The sequence below is a fragment of the Branchiostoma belcheri genome, unplaced genomic scaffold, assembly GCF_001625305.1.
Source record: "Branchiostoma belcheri isolate BF01 breed outbred unplaced genomic scaffold, Haploidv18h27 scaffold234, whole genome shotgun sequence".
Taxonomy (NCBI): Eukaryota; Metazoa; Chordata; class Leptocardii; order Amphioxiformes; family Branchiostomatidae; genus Branchiostoma; species Branchiostoma belcheri.
In genome coordinates, this window is record NW_017803837.1 from 57,686 (window position 1) to 62,691 (window position 5,006).

The following is a 5,006-nucleotide window of genomic DNA, read 5'->3' on the forward strand; positions in this document are numbered from 1 at the left end:
ACGCTCGAAAAAATCATTTTTTCGAGCGTTTCGTAGCGAAAATCCAGATGGTACCCAGGCTACTTTCAAGTAAGCCTCGGTGTCTTCTTTCCTCAGTAAAAATAAAACGAGGATAACAACAGAATATCATTGAAAGTGCATAATCAAAGATGGCTACCTATTTATGTTTCTGCAGGTACTGGAACCCCTGATTTATCCATCTTGGCTATGACGATGCCACAGGTAAGACGTTATCTATTGTATTGATATCCCTCATCAGATGCCCCCTGCTTCCCTTCAGGATGAGAGGATTTAGGATAACCTAGACTAGCTCAACAACAATGGTTCAAATGTCTGTTTAGTGTTCAGACATTCTTTTCACTAGTGATGCATACCGGTTCACTGGACTTGGATCCAGACTTGTAAGAATATTTAGGTTCAAGTCCAAAAAAACCTAAAAGTCAAGAACCGAGTCCGGACTTATTACCATAAAAGACCATTTCACATACCCCTTTTCTTTCCAAACCACCTAAAACCTTCCCTCTTTGCTGCAAAATGAAGAAAACATTGCCATTGGGCATCGTCAAGTACCGGCCTCCATGTTATGTGGCCAAAGTTTCACTCAGACAACATTGCAAGGTTGTCAACATGCAATTTTGTATATGTCATGGGTTTAGGTCTGGACTTACAAGTCCGGAACTGAACCTAAACCTCTGGACTTGAATCCGGACCTGAACCTAAAATTGGGTTTAGGTATGCATCACTACTTTTCACCACCCAGTACATATTGTAAACTGTCAACCCCTGTTCACTACCACCACTTATCTTGTCTAAGTCTCTGCAAGGATGTTCTATTCAACCAAGAGGGTCTCTGTGCTGGTTAGAAGAATAGGACAGACACGTTGACAAAGGAAGAGACGTCAGAATGTTTTTGTCCCTGTTCTAAAACCACCCGTGTTTTTACTGGTGAGGAAAGACAGATTACCGGTACAACAGTCACCAAAAGCTTGGAGACAACCCTGGAAATCCAGGATTTCAGGATGTCTGAGGACATTACTGACTGTGAGTTGTCATGTGTCAGGCAAATATGCCTCTGCCCTTTCAAACAAGGACTGAAGTAGGAACCAAGACTATGGCTGACAAAAGATATGCCAGAGATTAAATTTTCTGCACTTCTGATGTGGTCTTATGATAGATACCATCAAAATATCACTTCTTTGTTAAAGAATATCAAAAAGAAGCCAAAGTATCTGCTCTGTTTGGCTCCAGAGACTTGTAACATGCCTTCTATTAGTCTGGTTGCCATCCACTGGCTCCCTTGTCACTGGCTAACCTCGCCAACAAGGGAGCTGTGGCGGCAGGTGCAGAAAAAAGAATTGACTAAAAAAACTGTGAACATAATAGTATCGGGAAAAAAATCAGGAATTACCTTTGTAAAAGGTTGAACTTTATTCCAGCACACAATTGTACAGGGATCATTCAGCGACCAGTGTCGCCTGTGTTTGTAAACCGTAATTCTCGCGAGATCACGTTGTCAAGTGATTTGATCCCTGTACAATTGTGTGTTGGAATAAAGTTCAACCTTTTACTATGATTACTACCAACACAGATGAACTTTCATGATAACCAGGAATTACCTTGTAAAGGGTAAATGGCAAAATGCCACAAACCATTTTCTACCTAATACTAGAGAGGAAACAGTAAAGTTTAACACCAGCTGCCCATCTCTTTCACTCTTCCACTTGCTCTGAAATTTGATTGGTGCCCCAAGGAGGGCACAAGTTCAAGTTCAGGGCAGACTGAAGAGTTGTAGCCTGTGCAATTTTCCACTTCTGATGCGCATATATGGAACAATTGGTACAAAATGTACTATAGAAACGATATCACTACTGGTATGCTATTCAGGAAAGCCTGCAATTTCAATCTGTCAAGCCACTGTTGTTGTTTATGCAGTCTGACTGTCAACAATTTGTTTACACTGTAGTGTTAAGTCTTTTGGTGAAGCCTGCTGGTAAATACAGATGTTGTGACTGTTTACAGTTCTTTGGATTTCCGCAATAATGGGCTAATTTTGCTAACCTGTCTTGACAAAAATTGTTTTACCTGTTTGCACAAGTGTTACTGCTTATAGATGCATTTGTAGAAAAGTATACAAAATGACACAAATGTGTTGTCATTTAATCATTCATAAAGTGTGTTACTTGTCAGTCAACTGCTTTTGATTACTACAGTTTAGGATAGTTAGGGCCTACATAACAGTGTACACTATACATACAGACAGACAAACATACATACAGACAAAGAAGATATAATGTTTTCAAGTCAAATCTATGAAAACACTTAATATCCTTTATGCAAATTGAAACCTTTATATCAGATAGAATGAGGACAACGTATTGTCTTGCTTACACCTGCAAGTACAAAGACATGCTGATGATACATGAACCATGTGGACGGGAGGGTCCTTAAAGTACCTGCATAATTCAGCATTTCATACATTGATGTATAAGCCATAACCCTCAGGCACTCGTACAGAGATGCTCTCAGTGGGATATCCCCACTGGGATTACCAACAAAGACAGTCAATCAGCGCTGATTGCAGCAGACCTATACAAGCTTACCAGTAATCTGTGTGAGCCATTATGACAGTGTATGCTCATGAAGGCATGAAGAGATCTGAGGCTTCTGTCATGAAAGAATCATCTTCGCATGGCTCAGAACAAAGCTCATAGTCCTTTATGTTCGTGAGTAAGGCTCGGACACCCGTACACCCCAATCTGCTTCAATGTCTGTACTGTGGGTTGTGGAAAATAGATTTGAGGGCCACCTAAATCTGGGTCATTGTGAGAGTGGGAAGGCTGGCTTTTGTTGGTAATATGATCTGTAGGAAAATCGGTAAGGAATGAGGCCATGAAGAAAAAAGTTGTTCAATCATCAAATACAGTACATATATGAGTACTGGTATACATGTATGTGAGTTGACAAATCATGTAAAAAAATTTCTTACACATCTAGAGATTACCGTACAGTATTCAATATTTTCCCACATACTCTATGTAAGCACGTCGGCAGAACATACTGCGCCTGCGCAGAACCCTGAATTTTTGCGGTTTTCGTTGGGTTTTTGGTCTACGTTGCATCAGAATTTTGCCTGTTGCCGAGGATATTCTTTCCGACTTAACATTTGGAAACTACTGTCGAAATGCTAACCTTATATGAGCGAATACAACCTTATATGAGACGTTTTGCCGAAGTGCTATGTACAATATATTACGGGTTTCGCGCAGGTGCAGTACGTTCTGCCGACGTGCTTATAATGTACACTTTGCCTTTTCTATTGTCTAATGTTATCAAAGAGGAGCGATGAGACACCTAATTTCTTTGATCATATAATGACCCCACTTATCTTCTGGAGACCCTGTTGAATGACACACTGCTGAAGATAGCATCAATCAACAATTGTTACTGCAGAGACACAGTTGACAGGAGAATCCATCTTGGCAGGTAGGACCTAAATCTCCAAGCAGATCTTTCAGTGGCTGTATGGCTGTACTGAAGACAGTATCAAATTGGCCAGGCAGTATCCATTTGCCAGGCAATACCATTTGCCACCAGAGTGTAATAAAAGTTACCAGTCCTGGTACAAAAAAGAGAAGAAGAAGAAGGTCTCCCGTGCTCTTGCCCGAGCATAGGGTGGTGCCCATCTCCATTTCGTAGCCCTTGGGCGACACACAATTGTGCAATGCACTACAGCAGGGGGCTAGTCCGCTGGTAGTGCTGTGTGTTTGACCTTCCCACACTCTTTCTCATATGTGCTGAGTGCTAAGCAGAGAAAGGAGTGTGTACCATTTTAAAGTCTTTGGTATGACCCGGCCGGGGTTTGAACTCACGACCTCCCGGTTACAAAGCGAGCACTCTACCAATTGAGCTATTGCACCGGTTACAAAAAAGAGAAAAACTAAAAACGTCAAAAACAAGCCAAAACCTCAGCTTGAAGAGGGGGTAGGACCCACAGCAAGACCCACACCGAGTCCTAATGTATTTTAAAGTATTTAGAAACCAAGGATTGTTTCAACATTTGACACCACTGTTAAATGCATTTCAAGTGCAAAGTTTGCCTTTGGGGTATCTTAAATCAACAACAGTGGTCTACCATTTACAGTGTTGAACTTGAAATAGCTATTTATTATAATTGAGTAATCAGAAGACCACTTTGAAACTGTGTAACTGTGTAAAACAGACTTAGGCCACAGCAAGTAAATTTTATGGATGACATCCTCCACAGATTCCAAATCTAATGCGAGCGGGCGAAAAAAAAAACAAGGCGGGCCGAAAAAAACAAGGTTCTTACATTTTGAAATTTTGACTCAATCATTGTACAAATGGTTTTGATTCAATGGGAATATCACATATACACAGCCAACATCACATATCACTGCATCAAAGTAAGAAACAAAACATAAAATCAGAGCCTTGTCTTGTCTTGTCTCCTCTCTTTATAGTTATCTGCCATCCACCTTCCGGCATGGCAACAGACATCTTGGCCTATTTTCGGCATGGTGACCACTGTCTGAATTTCTTCTTTTTTTTCCAAAATCAGGCGAAAATTAATGCGCGCGCTGATGTCATCCATAAAAATTACTTGCTGTGGCCTAACGGTAATTTTTTATTTATTTTCTGGTAGTATAGGGTATACCGGTAAGAGCTTGACTAAACTTTGACCCACGATGGCATATAAAATATGATAAAAGTTTCATCCAAACTGATGTGAACAAGCTGCTAGGGGACCCAAGCTCACATCCGACTTCTTCCCAACAACAAGACCTGTATACCAGCCAAAATTCGTGACCCTGGCTTGTCCAGAGATTGAGATATCAAAACAGGAAGGTCCACTACAGTACTACAACAAGCTGCCAGGGGGGCCAATTTCATTTGAGGTCTTACCAAGGCCTACCCATATACCAAATATCAAGCCAATCCAGCCAAGCCTTCTGGGCATGCCCGTAGCCGAGGGGGGGGGGGCGGGG

The 5,006-nt window shown here is 41.3% G+C and overlaps 1 protein-coding gene across 1 annotated transcript in view; it reads left to right on the plus strand.

Moving 5' to 3' along the window:
* The window catches only part of LOC109470815 (somatostatin receptor type 5-like), a 34,326-nt gene that overhangs the window by 5,310 nt on the left and 24,010 nt on the right, over positions 1-5,006 (plus strand). Inside the window, 1 exon segment of the mRNA XM_019769905.1 lies at positions 176-222. The gene's annotated coding sequence lies outside the window, so the exon portion shown is untranslated.